The following is a 15841-nucleotide window of genomic DNA, read 5'->3' on the forward strand; positions in this document are numbered from 1 at the left end:
CGTGAGATGAGAAAGTGTCCCTGTTCGGGCGCCATTATGTGGTAAATATTCTTTTACCTGGACTGAATTTCATACGGAATCTTAAATAAAATAGCTCAGAATAATAAGAGGCAGAATCCGTGGTATAAGAGGTTTCTGAATGGGCTTTATTCCAAAATGGCCGACTCGAGTCGCGGCCTTCAGGTTCCGTCACCACGGGGGTTCAGGAAGTGAAGTACATACTTTATTGACAGGAAATTGCTTTTATAGATCATACATTACAATGAAACCAATGTAGAAGGCGTAACAATTGATAAGAGAAACGATACTGTAAGTGCGTAACCGAAAATGGGCGTAATAAGGAGTAAAAAGAAACATGATTGGTCATGATGTTGTGCATAGGTGGATCTATAAGATAATACTTGGCATAGATGCGCGCGCAGCAGCATGACGTGTAATTGACGTGTAACTAGGGGGTGAAGGGGACTTGACATTTAGCTCTACATGTGGAGACAAAAAGTCTAGGGGGTCAAGTCAACCTAATCCCAAATCATATCTAACATCCTATGTTTAAAGAACTATGTTATCCACAAGGAAGGACTCTCGGACAGAATCTATTCTATACTGACTGTGTGTGTGCGTGTACAAGCGTCTAAGTGTCTATATGAGATGCGAGAGGCAGAAACTTTCCATGGCAACAGGGCTATGAATTATTTGCATGAGGACAGAAAGGCCGAGCCCTTTGCTTGGGAGCTAAAGGAAATGTTTACCTAAACTACTAGACAGGAATGCATCGGCTGAGGAGCAAAGTAGATAATTCGAAGGTGAAATACAGCTTCTTGGCAGGCAGGCGAAACTGGCCGAGGCAGGCACCGTTAGCTGCACAGGAAGTAGGACAAAGTTCATGGATACAGATGCGAGCTCAAACTGATGCTGTCAGAGGCAGAGAGCAGGGAAAGGCTTTGAGGACAGAATCGGGCCTACTCTGCCTGAACTGCAAAAATGGAGTAACTTTAGCCATATAAAGTCGGTGGCCTTTCATACTTAGGAATTGAATATCCAGCCCATTGATGGCGGATCTGACAGAGGACATGTTGATGGTGGACGCACATGTGTTTGCGTCTTCGAAACTGGAACTTGAGGGAACATACATGTGCTTGTAACATGCACATAGAACCGTTGGGGTCCAAGATAGGGGACATAACTGATCAGGAAAATCCACATTTCCACAGCAGTTGCATGTTATTTTCTGCTTTTCTCTTGACGGCAGTTTTTCATACTGCCACAGCATAAGCCTTGGTTAGTGTGGTAATTGGGGACCCTTAGACATACGTGCATAGGCAGAAGCACACACACAAAAAAATCAATTGCTCAGCAATGCTGAACATGAAAAGCTACAGACTTTTTATGCTATAGTGGAGTGCTCCCTACGAAGCGGCCCAAACCTTTGATTTCTCACGGCCATCGCCTATCACTGGAATAGGAAGTAAATTGCAGTTAATACTTTCAGATTTCAAAGTATTTTATTAGTTTTATAAACAGATACAATAGCATTTTTGTCACAGGGTTAGCCAAACGTGGTATGTATGCGATGATTACAGGTACTTAAGGTAAGATGTATGTTTTAGCTAATCCCCTCTACCTTGACTTGCTGGGAAATTAAGCAAAGGCTGATAGAAAGAGAGAAGCAGGAAAGAGAGGGGTGAAAGGAAGATCCGAGAGAGGTTCTGTAGCACTGAGTCTAGTAGGGGTTTTAGTCATTTGACAAGTCTGACACCCCACTAGCTAGCCTGTGGCGGGAGTGGTGGTCCAACAACGCACTCCAACATGGCCCCCCGGTGTCCATTCGGCCCGTGGTGGAAATGTCCAATTCTCTCCACCCCCCCGAGGGGGAGGGGAGGACGGAGCCGGACTGGCTTCAGGGGGGTTCGTAAGAGTCTAGGTACGCGTCGAGTGACTTCCACATCCCCCTGGTTGCTGGTCTCCAGGGCGAGGTCTGCAGAGCAATGTTATCCGCGCCTCTGAGGTACGTCACCCAGTTGAGCCAGCCCTTGTATGAGGTCTTACTCGTGTCCTTGGTGAGGACCATTTTCACTGCCGCAGTGAGGAGCAGGTTAGGTCCTTATCATGGTCTGATCTTAGTGCTGTGGTCATGAACAAGTCTCCATGACTCGCACCCCATTTGAAAGTTTGGCTATGAAGAAAAAGACGTTCCCGCTCAGTGCAGCGAAAGAATAAATATCACTGGGAAAAAACACATTAATGTTTCCACAGCATTTCAGACGCATTGATGAACCAGTATTGACATGCAGCTCACATGTTCTTCAAGGTGACTGCAAAACACACCCCGCTCACCCCAGAAGAAGGGCAGTTGCAAAAGGAGGCCCCGGACAATGGTCACTAAAAAGCAAAACAAGCTCAGCAGACGGGATACGGAGCTAGCTACCCGAATTTTGCTCAGACAGCCTGAAATGCCTCATGGAAATGGTTCAAAGGGGAAACAACATGGGCAGCTGTGCCAACAACAATCATAAAACATGAACCGAAGGAAATGCAAACCAGTGGAGCTAAAGAACATGTATGCAAATGTGAGTATTTGAACTTAATTTGGGAAAATTTCAGCGTTCCTTCCTTCAGTCATGTGAGCACTGGACCACTCTCACCCTGAAGAATCACATTGTGTAATGGAAGGGTCTATGTGCAAAGCTACAGGCAAAAGACCTTGCTTCACAACCAAAGTGTGGGGTAAGGGCTGGCTGGTCAATAATTAGCAATAGAGTTAATCTTGCTGAATACTCACATTTTGTCACCACTACTGCCTGTTCCTTTTCACTGTGTTGTCCTGTATTGTTCGCGCTTCGAGGGCAGTCTGTGAAATGTTTCTGCTCGACGAATGAGGTTTACACTGTGAGGCTTCGCTGTCCTCCACGGAAATTTAGAACAAAACTCGACTCTTGAGGAAGGATTGCTTTTGCTTTCAAGGGCTCAATAAACCGTCGAAGTCTCAGTGACTGTTGTGAAACCCCTCCTTCCGGAGCATCATGCAGTTTAGTTTCCACTCACTGTCTGGTGATTAATAAATAGCTGCGCAGCCTGCGAGCCTTAATCATATCAAAACCTTCCTTAATACAAATAAAATTGTAAATGAGACTGAAAAAAATCAACCTGTTATTTGTCTGCTAGATCTGCGGCCGGGATGCCGCACGCCTACATCAAAGACACCGGGGCCATGATGTTGGTCTTCCATGTTGATGCCTCGGGGCGGGGATACCTGCTGAATGGACATGTGCTTTGCAAAAGAATGTCTCCACGCCCTGATGCAGAGCAGGGAAAACATGGACTGTGCGCGCCGTCTTTTACTTATACTATGTTTTAAATACATTTTAAGAAGCTGCCACAGTGGGCAAATTTGTAACAGACAAGTGGCGACCTGGGCAGGTGAAGGAGCTTGCTGGGCACGCAGAGGACGCGAGAAGGCACGGACAACGGGAGGGAGGGCGGGGGGCAGGGCACAAGTCCTAAACAAGCGCTGTGAATAAACAAGCACGCTGCAAATAAGCGGCACCGGCTGTGAAGCAGCATATCGCATGCAGAAGTGCTGTGCTGTACAAAACCAAATAAAAACGCATGGTTGCTTAAAGAAAAAGCAACTAAAGTAAAAACATTATCAAATAATAAAGTGCTGCGAGTGTTTACCTTGCGGGAGCGAGCAGCCCGCCATCTGTTTCCAAGCACGATAATTGCAAACAGATGGTGCCGCTGCTCGCTCCCGCAAGGTAAACGCCGTACGTGCATGAGGGCTTATTGGAAACAGTGAAGAACATGCACAAGTTTCCAAAAAAGCCCGGAGTCATTCCAAGAGGTCACTCCAAATCAGCGCTTGCGCGCTGCATAGGCGAGACCTAAAAACTAGGTTAATGCCATTATTATTATATGCAAGCTTGATGACAGTCATCGGAGACTAGACTACTAGACCAGACACAGTCTCAGACACAAGAAGAGAGTATGATAAGCAATGAAAAATGAAAAATTGAATTAATCAGATCAATGTTGAGCTACTACGAACTGTACGAAGTGGACAAGCTTAACCCGCTTAGACGCAAAGTAATACAGTGCCTGAATGATGATGCTGGCAATGAGAGATGTTCCTCTGGAAAAAATATCATACACTGTGCTGGCTGGGGTGGATATTGTATATTATTTACTGCCAGTGTGGGCTATATGAGCTTAGTTAGGAATAAGATCCTCCTCCCCCTGCACTGAGTTGTTGTGTTACTTTCACCACATCCGCCCCACCAAGTGTGTGATCAATTAATGGTGTAAAAATTGTTACGTCACACCTCAATAAATCACACAGCCTGGGGAAGAGGGTTAGCAGTTTGATGAATGGCTGGGAAGGGGGATTGAGGGAAAGGTTTGACAAAGACAAACACTACACATGGACAACATGGCTGTTCACTTTGGCTTATAACTACATGTTTTCTGCTTGAACTCTCTCTGCTCAGATCCTTAGCGCCGAGAGACCGGTTGGTGAACGTGCACTCTTATAAATGCCTATATAACATAACGTAACATAACAACACTCATCTTGGCCACCGACCATCATAAATCTGTTATGGGAGGAAAAGAAATGCATGCATGACGATGAGTGGTACGAGACAAGTACAGGCAAGAATATTAATAATGCAATTGTCTGTCTGCCCCGGAGAGACCCAAGTTACATACATTGTATTTATGTTCTGTTGTACCGGGCTTAGAAAGATAGCAAATACAATTAAATGATCTGTAGGAGTAAAAAGTAAACATAAACACAACTCACTCAGTCATAATGATTGAAGAGAAAAAAAAGATACTGTAAAAATTGGAAGTTGCATCTTCGCATTCCTATTGGACTGTCCGCCTGTGAATCTTGGGTGCCTGGCGGATGCTGTTTGGTATGGTAAGTGTGAGTTGTTTTTCCAGTCTGGATCAGAGTAAAGGGCTTGTAGATAGAAAAACAAAAGCATTTGCAATGCAATAGGTCTCGCATTTACGAGACCTTGAGCTATTTGCATTGTAAATGTCAATAGCTTAAATTCTCGCAAATGCAAGACCTATTGAATTGCAAATATTGTTTGTTTCCAAGCACCCCATGCCGCGCTTGCACTTAATAGAGGCCTCGCCCCTTTCTTTAGACGAGCCACGTCTAAAGACAGGGCCATGGCCTCTATTAAGTACAAATGCGGCGTGGGGCACTTGGAAACAACCCACAATTTATATTTGTAAAGTAATAGGTGTCGCATTTCCAAGAGTTTAAGCTATTGTCATTTTACAATGCCAATAGCTCAAACTCTCCAAAATGAAAGACCTATGGCACTCCAAAGAAGTGTAGGATGTGTGCCCTGTAAGTCGGGCCACAATGATGGATTCAGTTTTGTGCTTGACAGTTAACCCTCTCTTTGCAGGATTTAATTTTAATACTTTTTCACCCATCCAATTGAAAACCAGATGTAAATTTTCCTATGTGCTGGAAACAACACTAAAATCATCTCCTATTTTTGGTAATAGATGTATTGAAATGTGTGTGTTGTAAGCATACATATAAAATGTCACTCTCATTTTTACAACAAAAATCCTGGGCGCTATATACAGCACTTTAAGTGGGCCGGGTCCTGCCGGTGCTCAGCACTGGCAGTTCTTAAAAGCAACTGCTGGGACGGGTCCCTATCGGGCTCTCCATTTTTGTCCTCACCCTCACAATGAAAAAAACTCTCAACTCAGCAGCAGTACCACCTTTCACTCGGTATAGTTCTTTCACAGTCTCATCATTTCAGCACTGAAGCATTTTCAATATTCTATACAACGAAGCTATAGTTGTAACTTTTTTTCCTATGCAGCTAACAACTATTGAGAAAGCCAATCGTCCTGCTTTGTTGTAGGTATAATGTTACTTGTTGCATTATATATCTGGATACGACAGAAACAGCAAAATACCAGTCGGGCAGAACACTGAGCTAAGCATATTTTAGAGCCACACCCTTAATTACATCGGCCACACCCCTTTGAAAGACCCCTTGTTTTTGTGCATCCCACTTAAATCCCCGGCTATATAGATACCAAAGGAAGCTTGTTTCAGGTCCAGGGAAGGCATGGCTTGGCAGTTCGGGCTGGACTGTTCCCATGAGGCACAGGGTCAGACTGATTTGCATATGGCCATGTCTGAACTGGGGTGGCAGAGTAGGCTAAAGAACGGTGATGGATCAAACCCAGATCTGTTGACTGGGTGTGAGTGTTTGATTGGTTCCGATGCTCCGTCCATCACCACCCCCTTTTGTACCGCTTTGTTCGCCATAAGTTGGCAGGGTATGCTCAGACGTGAGTCCCATGCTCACTTTGCCACTGGATTCAAGCAAGCCTGGCTGAAGACGGCTGAAATGCCAGAAACCGGTCCTAGGAAGCTTGTTTCCGGTCCAGGGAAGGCATGGCTTGGCAGTTCAGGGCTGGACTGTTCCCATGAGGCACAGGGTCAGACTGATTTGCATATGGCCTTGTCTGAACTGGGGTGGCAGAGTGGGCTAAAGAACGGTGATGGATCAAACCCAGATCTGTTGACTGGGTGTGAGTGTTTGATTGGTTCTGATGCTCCGTCCATCACCACCCCCTTTTGTACCGCTATATAGATACCAAACACTAGAGACCATAAAATAGAGCCCCGTGGAACATGCCAAAAACTGGATTGGAAGAGGACTGAGTCAACTGATACGCAGTCGGTACTTGTTACCTTTTAAGTGGGCTCGGTCAGAATTATCTTTTGCAAGAAGCTGTGTGCCTCCTCTTGCTATTTTATTTCTTCGCGGTTCACCTAGTAGATTACATCAGCGCCTGCAGTTGAGTTAAAAATAATTTCTGAAGCTGTGATAGCAGGCTCTGGTGTTCCAGTTTCCTGCGAAAACGGTTAAAGAATATATTCAGGTAGAGTCAAGTGGCCACACGAGTCTGGTGCAGGTCAACAGTTAGATAAAATAAGGACACCGCTGTGGACTCCAGTTAGGTGGGAAATGCACTTTGTGGAGCTGTCAGTATTATTCGAAAGTCGGTTTTTATCGACCAAAAATCTTTGCCTGCTGTGTAGCAGTTACGATAAGTATGTTACTACATGTATTTCCCTTAACAAAAGAGACCCAAAGATAGGACAAAGGGCAAAATCTGCATTAAAAAAGTGTGTGGCACTTTGCTCCACTGTCCTGAACCTAAATTTCCTATATTTTCTTTTACTCTTTTGGGATTGCGCAACGCTCTGGGGTCAAACCATGCTGGATCTGCCACAGGCTGCTAGTGTAAGTACTGCAACCTCTTTTTGAGTGACATTTAAAGTCTTGGTATCCTTTGCCTTTAAGTTCCTCTGCAATGCTGTGTTAATTTGTTATTTTAATAACCTCGAAAAGGCATACTTTCCGACATGTTTTATAGTCCCATTACTCTGAAATAGTTTGACAATATTTCACTGACAGTAAAGGTTTTGTAACCTAAGGTTTCTGAAACACCTTTAGAAACAACAAGAATTGAGGTTTGAATAATTGAACACTTTCACAAAAAAATCGCGCGTCACGTCATCACGTGCTTAGAAACCATTGTACTCATTACCTACTGACATACAGGTTCATGTTCTCACAGCCCAACAGAGCTGCAGCGTGACCAACAGTTACTTAACAAACACACAAGACAAGAAAACAAGGGGGCAGAGAAAGCACACATTTCCCCTCGAAAATAACGCGTTCAGAAGATAAACAAGTCGATAGTAACCTGACCCACGAGGAATGCAGCTGCCACCCTGCGCGCCGCTGCTCGCTCCTGCAGGCAAAATGCTGTGGGAGTGAACATTACCAAAGAGGTGGGACATGCACCCACCTCTAGCCATTTGCCTGCTTTCATTATTGATATACACATGCAAAAGCCAACCCAATGTGTGGGGGGAGTCAGACCCACACAGAGCAGTTACAACAACCCGCTCTAGGCTCGACCTAAAAAGGATATTTAAAAATCAAGGAGAAAAGAAAAAGTTAAACTGCATAAGGAGGAGTGCAACCAGAAGACTTTTAGAGGCAGCATGACTAAATCAGACTCTGTTTACGGCAGTTACCTCCAACAACAGGCCACCCCACCCACACTCCACTTAGCTTCAGGTTTGAGCCAGACAGCACTGAGCACACATACAGAGTATACGCACAGCAACATAGCATTTCCCAAATGAAGTAGAAAAAAATCAATGCACCACTGTCAGTCCCACCACACTCACCGCCCACCACCACTGCACAGACATGTAGGTCTTGTCTCTGTTGTTGTTTTCCTTTAGGCCACTTCAAAGTCATCATCAATCATCCAAATCGGTTGGTTTCAGTGAATGTGAAAAAATCCATCTTCATCTAGTGGCACACCCTGAGGTATTCCATCAATCATCTCTGATCCTCCTGACCTGACTCTGACTGCGAGTATGGTGGTCATGGACATGGTATCCAACTCCGAGTCCATACCAACAGTGTCCGACTCCAGAGTGAGTCCTCCAGGCTCGTCCACTCATAACTCAAAAAATGGAATGGATCGACCTGTGGTAGTACAATTTTGTTATTGAACAACAAGAAGGGAAAGATTGACTTGTGTCACTTTGTAGAATAGACATTCACAACAAACAACAATCACTCATCGTATAATGCATGTCATCATTCACCTGAGTGTGCTTCTGGGGCAGTACCTCTAGGTTTGGAAAGGATAGATAGATAGTCAGGGTCCAGGGTTGGAGGCAGGCACACATCTGTTTGAATTCTCTATCCAATGTCGGGCTTCAGAGAAATGGCTTTTGGGCGAGTCAGGAGTGGACTTTACTTCTTCATTGACTGCACACAGTTGCAACTTTGATCCGGCAATAAAAAGAGTAAGACGGTGGGGATGGAATTGTGAACCAGAAAGACAGTCACACACACAAATAAATGATAAAGTAAATAATGTTCCTTAGCTATATCTTTTTGGGGGGGGCATCAAAGAAAGAAAGAAAGTAATTGGAAATTGAAAGAGCCTAGTTGACAAGGAAGTAGAGTTCATCCTCAAACGTTGGTGGTTTGCCCAGAAGTAGGTCACCTAACACTACTTTTACCTGAGTCGCCGTCATCATCTTCCTGCTGTGCTTCTTCAGGTATGGTGTAACCCAGTGGTATAAAGTGCTGATTCATTTTGATCATGGTTAACCTCTCCACATTTTTGGGTGAGAGGCTGGTCCTTCTCACCGTCAGAATGGCACCAGCAGCACAGACAACACGGTCAGAAGAGACACTTGCGACAGGGCAAGCCAGATAGTTTATCGCCAGCCTGCTAAGCACTGGCCATGGCGCCTTTTCCCATACCAATACAGCAATGGGTTTTGATCAATGTAGACCTCTGTTGGGTAATACAGTTAGTCCTGGACCATCCGCTCAATGCTCTGGGGTGCTCCGCTTTGCTCGGCCTCTTTTGCCTTTGCCTCAGCACTGGACCTAACAAGCCCTTGCTGTAGAAACCATTCCAGTGCTGATTTTGGTAGGGCTGATGCTCCTGTTCTTGTTGTTGTTGATGTTGTTCTTGGTGTTGTTGGTGGTTTTGGCTGCTGTGAGCCAAGCACACTGCCCTTAGGCTCTGAAGTTGAACTTGAAGCCAGCTGCCCTGCAGTACTTGTTGTGACTTGGAGTAGCGGGCCTCTAATTCCCAGCCGTTCTTTTTCTAAGCGACTGGCTTCCACAGCTATCCAAGTTTTGTAGTTTGCAACATCCCCTTCTGAAAAAGGAATGAAAGTGTGCAGTACTGGTTTGTACCGTGGATCCAGAATTCGGGCACAAATGTAATGGTGGCATGACACAGTGCCTCTTTGCACCCTTGCATTTTCAGATAAGCGAAGGGTTAAGCTCTCCAACAACTCACATGCTTCTTTTTTCCTCCACACCTGCGTACATCACAGACACCCCCTTCAGGTGTTCCTGTAGCATGTGCAACAATGGGATAGCTTGGCCCATAGTACAGTCCTCCTTGCTGACTTCACATGTGAAGAGTTTGAAAGGAAGTTGCATCTCTGTCAGGCATTTAACTAGGCCCCATTGGTCCATCTCAATGATCATGCCTTTCACAGTAGCATCCGCTCTTTGCATGACATATTTATTCATTGGTCAGTACTGCCCAAACAGACGTTCAAGCATGTAATAAGTTGAGTTATAATATGTTGGCACCTCCTGGATGAGTGCTTTAACTGGCATTCTATTATCGCGTTGAATGGTCCTCAGCTGCGTCCGGGCTTTAAAAGAATGGCTGAAATGTGTGCAGATTCTTCTGCAGGTAGTCAGTAAGTTGCTGACTCATTCTTCTTTTTTCAGAAAGTCTTGATTAATGATGTTAATGCAGTGCTCCAAAACAGGACCCTGAAATAGCAACCATCTGCCATGGACTTACCTATATTACTGCCATTGTCTGTGGCAACAAAACCAATGGTAAGCCCTCTTGGTCGCAGCCATTTGAAGACCTCGCTGTCAAAGTCTTCCAAAATGTTTTCAGCAGTGTGAAATTTCTCCATGGCGAACATGGCTAGAGTTGCATGTTTCCGAGTGGCCTTAAAAATCCCAACAGTGTTAGCAACACCTGCTGCAGATAACTTTTCTCTAACCCCCACAAAAGAGATCCAGTGTGCAGTGATGCACATGTAATCAGTGGCTTGGCAACTGGCCCACATATCTGTTGGATAGTGTGAACAGCACTCTGCTACAAAGCTTGTCCAGCAACACTGGCGAAATAGGACTGGCTGGGAACCTTCCATTTTGGGCAGATGGCTGTCACAAATTCAAGAAAACCCACCCCTTCCACAAAAGACAACCATTGGCATAGCCAATAGGTCTCACCTTTGGGACCTTATAAGTGTTTAGTTATCCAGCACAATTTCCTTGGTGCAACAACATCAAGTGTTGCATCAAGTGTTGCATGGCTAAACACTAATAAGGTCCCAAAGGCGAGAACTATTGGCTATGCCAATGCTTGTTTTCAGTGAGTGGCTCATGCAGGTATGCCACTGTGAGGTAGAGATGCTGTGAGTGCTTTTACAGGAGCCCCTGTGACATTGCGCCTCTTCAAAATGTATCTTGGGTCTGGTGTAATCCTTATAGCCCCTATTCCCATCTTCTCGCACCCAATGCATCCTTAAATGTCCCATGTACAGTCAGGGTTAAGCCTCCTATTACCCCTGCCCTCCAGTGACACTTTATCTGTCACGTGTGGTGGTGGTGGTGGTGGACGTGGTGGATGTCGTGGTGGTGGACGTGGTGGTGGTAAATCTGGTGGTGGACGTGGTGGTGGTGGACATGGTGGTGGTGGATGTGGTGGTGGTGGAGGTGGTGGTGGTGGACATGGTGGTGGTGGATGTGGTGGTGGAGGTGGTGGTGGTGGATGTGGTGGTGGTGGTGGTTGTGGATGCGGTGGTGGATGTAGTGGTGGACGTGGTGGTGGACGTGGATGTGGTGGTGGACATGAACGTGGTGGTGGATGTGGTGGTGGCAGTGGACATGGTGGTGGATCTGGTGGTGGATGTGGTGGTGGTGGACGTGGTGGTGGTGGATATGGTGGTGGACTTGTTGGTGGTGGACGTGGTGGTGGATGTGGTGGTGGACATGTTGGTGGTGGATGTGGTGGACTTGGTGGTGGTGGACGTGGTGGTGGTGGTGGATGTGGTGGTTGGTGTGGTGGTGGTGGACGTGGTGGTGGTGGTGGACATGGTGGTGGATGTGGTGGAGGACGTGGGTGTGGTGGTGGATGTGGTGGTGGTGGATGTGGTGGTGGTGGACATGGTGGTGGTGGATATGGTGGTGGATGTGGTGGTGGCGGTGGACGTGGTGGTGGTGGTGGTTGGGATGTGGTGGTGGACATGGTGGTGGTGGTGGTGGTTTGTGGATGTGGTGGTGGACATGGTGGTGGATGTGGTGGTGGTGGACGTGGACATGGTGGTGGTGGACATGGTGGTGGTGGACATGGTGGTGGTGCTGGACATGGTGGTGGTGGATGAGGTGGTGGGTCTGGTGGTGGTGGATGTGGTGGTGGTGGATATGGTGGTGGTGGTGGCCTTGGTGGTGGACATGGTGGTGGTGGACATGGTGGTGGTAGTGGACGTGGTGGTGGTGGAGGATGTGGTGGACCTGGTGGTGATGGATGTGGTGGTGTTGGGCGTGGTGGTGGTGGATGTGGTGGATGTGGTGGACATGGTGGTGGATGTGGTGGTGGTGGACGTGGTGGTGGTGGACGTGGTGGTGGACGTGGTGGTGGACATGGTGGTGGTGGTGGACGTGGTGGTGGTGGAGGTGGTGGTGGTGGACGTGATGGTTGTGGATGTGGTAGATGTGTTGGTGGTGGTTGAGGACGTGGTGGTGGTGGTGAACATGGTGGTGGTGGACATGGTGGTGGACGTGGTGGTGGTGGACATTGTGTTGGATGTGGTGGTGGATGTGGTGGTGGACATGGTGGTGGTGGTGGACATGGTGGTGGTGAACGTGGTGGTGGTGGACGTGGAGGTGGATGTGGTGGTGGACATGGTGGTGGTGGATGTGGTGGTGGTGATTGACGTGGTGGTGGTGGACGCGGTGGTGGACGTGGTGGTGGTGGACGTGGTGGTGGTAGTTGATGTGGTGGTGGTGGTGGACGTGGATGTGGTGGTGGACGTGGTGGACATGGTGGTGGGGGACGTGGATGTGAGGGTGGACGTGGTGGTGGTAGACGTCGTGGTGGTGGTAGACGTGGTGGTGGACGTGGTGGTGGTAGATGTGGTGGTGGTGGATGTGGTGGTGGTGGACATGGTGGTGATGGTGGATGTGGTGGTGGTGGATGTGGTGGTGGACATGGTGGAGGTGGTGGTGGATGTGGTGGACGTGGTGGTGGTAGACGTGGTGGTGGACATGGTGGTGCTGGACATGGTGGTGGTGGACATGATGGTGTTTGTGGATGTGGTGGTGGTGGATGTGGTGGTGGTGGACGTGGTGGTGGTGGACGTGGTAGTGGTGGATGTGGTAGTGGACGTGGTGGTGGACATGGTGTTGGTGGACATGGTGGTGGTGGATGTGGTGGATGTGGGGTTGGTGGACGTGGTGGTGGACATGGTGGTGGTGCGTATGGTGGTGGTGGTGGTGGACGTGGTGGTGGACATGGTGGTGGATATGGTGGTGGTGGTGGACGTGGTGGTGGTGGTGGATGTGGTGGTGGTGGTGGACGTGATGGTGGTGGAGGACGTGGTGGTGGTGGTGGATGTGGTGGTGGAGGTGGATGTGGTGGTGGTGGATGTGTTGGTAGTGCCTCTATCTGCTACTCTCTGTAATCATGTGCCCCCCACCACCTGGCCAGCACCCACTAACCTGAAAACCCGGGGAGTCTGTAGAAGCCAAGGGAAGGCCGCCGATCTCGCCTTAGGCTGTACTCAACACACTGGTCCAGGAAGCAGTGTGCCGAAAACCTCGGCGCAACTGCAAGTGGAGCGGCTGGGAAGAATGTGCCCACAAAGAATTGCCTCTAGTTTTTTAAACAGCAACACGTTTCCAGCATCATTTCCAAGAGCCATTCAGTTAGGTTACCTCAACTGCACATGTGAGGCCTGACAACTCTGTCATTTGGGTCACATAAAGCTTCCGTGCCTCCGTGCCTGTATATTTTACAGTCTTATATGGCCAATCTCCACTCACAGACGCTGAGGGCAGTTAATTAATGCCTTTCAGTGCACCATTTAAGATCGTCACTGCTATGAGCAGCCTTTGTGACTTGAGTTAAATGGATGGACGGGATCTTCTGCGCAGAACGGATCGTACGTGCATCTACTTAGGAGGACTCTGGTGTCCGTGGCCGTGGAGGAGGGTGTTCCAGGGTCCAAGGAGCAGGGATCTAATTCGCATAAATAAGCAGTGTAATGTGAGGATGGCCAACCGCCCGGCTAACACCACAGAGACGCCAGTCCGAGTCCTGCCATCAGGATGTCCCCAGGAGTTTTGCCCTTGCAGGGGCACCGGCGCTGCTGCTCACCTCCGTTCACAATAACTCCGGGAACAGCCGGGAGATCTGGGCTGGCATAAGTTCACTGGACAGCCCTCCGGAATTCCTGTGTTCAGTGAGCACTGCTGCCTACCAGTTGGAGGGGAGCTGGCAGCAGAACGGCGAGGCCCGAGACGCCTTCACCCACAACTCTGAGCAAGGGTTGCCCATACGGGGAAGAGGCTCAGACTGCGCAGTGAATGCAGCGCGTGCCTCTAAGCCAATCCAGACGCTGCTCCGGCAGCGCCAGGATTGGCTTGAGCAGGGATACTTCCCTGCCCATTAGGACACCGGGGACTGCGGCATGAAGCCCTCGCTCTCCTAATGTGCAGGCTACTAGTGCGCAGGTTCGGGCTGGTCAGAAAAATGACCAGCCCAAAACCGAACATGCGCACTATTGCTGCTGCGCTTAGTGCGCTACCGTCACCACCCTTCAGTCAAACAACCCTGAGTGCTGCCGCAGCCCCACCCCCTTCAGTGCACTGCGTCCTGATTGTTTCGGGGCCCGGTGACCGGCTGGCCAGGAATTAGCAGTTATAGACAACTTAGAACGAAGTTGTAATTCATCGTTTACAAGTTGTAAACGATGAATGGGGCCATGTGGCATTAGAGGGGCAACGCCCCAGTGCCCCAATGGACACACCGCCACTGACTCGTGATTAGACTGGCTGTTTCTGCAACAGACATGGGCTTGGGCCCAGGTTGGTGGGTTGGGTCCACTGATGTGGGGGTGCTGCTCTCAGCTTGCTCCCCGGACACCGCTGCTGCAGGCGCAATTATTGTTTTCCCAAAACAGGTCTTGGCCGACATACCGGTCTTGGTAAGTGGCTGTGCCTTCTTCTCACTGGCAGCGTTCTTGGTACTAGACCTGGTACCTTTCTTTGGGGCCATCTTGAAGATGTCAGCAGCATGTAGTGGTGCAAGTTGAAGAAATGTCTGTGGTCACACGTCACATGACGTAGTGCGCTGCAGAAATTCTGTCTGGCAGTACAATGTGTGATGACGGCTCCTCCTCTTTTGTGCACCTAAAAGGAAAGAAGCAAGAAGAACATCAGTGAAATGTGGCATTCATTGTTGTGGTTCAATTACTACAAGTACAAACAAACAAATAATATATAACTTAGTGTGTGGTCACACTTGTTGGTGTTATTAATATTCTTAAATTTATTACCACAGTTATTAAAAAAACATATCAATACAGTGTAGACATTTGTGAGACTTTGACAAAAACTAGGTCTTTCATGGTTGATGTACTAGTGTACAGTACACTCAGGAAGGATAGGAAAGAAGAAGAACAACAACAAAAATACAAATGTGATGGACCCGGATTGGCATTGTGCATCACGTGATGTGGGATTCAGCATTCAGCTGACAATGAATAGAAGCAGTAAGCCAAGAGGAAGAAAGAAAAGAGAAAGAAATGCAGGCCTAACGCAGAATCACACTGGCTTCCTTCACAAAATGGCTGCCAGCCACATGGCCAGGCAGGCCACAACAAGAAGCAATAAGCCAAGAGGAACAAAGGAAAGAAGACATGCAGGTCTATGGCAAAAGCACTACAACCACCACAAAATGGCCACCAGCCACATGGTCAGTCACTCACAACAACAATAAGCAGGAGGCCTGGAAAACAATGAACTCAAGCAGGCCTGTATGGACACAGACTTTACTAAATGGTCTCTGGCCACGCAGAGAGGGTCAGCCAAGGCAAATGCTGGCCCATTATTACAAACACACTCACACACTGGCCAGACAAAGGAGGCATGCTAAACAACACAGCTTTCATACAACAATGCCAACAACGAAAATCCACAGG

Source organism: Triturus cristatus, chromosome 2_1, assembly GCF_964204655.1.
Source record: "Triturus cristatus chromosome 2_1, aTriCri1.1, whole genome shotgun sequence".
Lineage (NCBI taxonomy): Eukaryota > Metazoa > Chordata > Amphibia > Caudata > Salamandridae > Triturus > Triturus cristatus.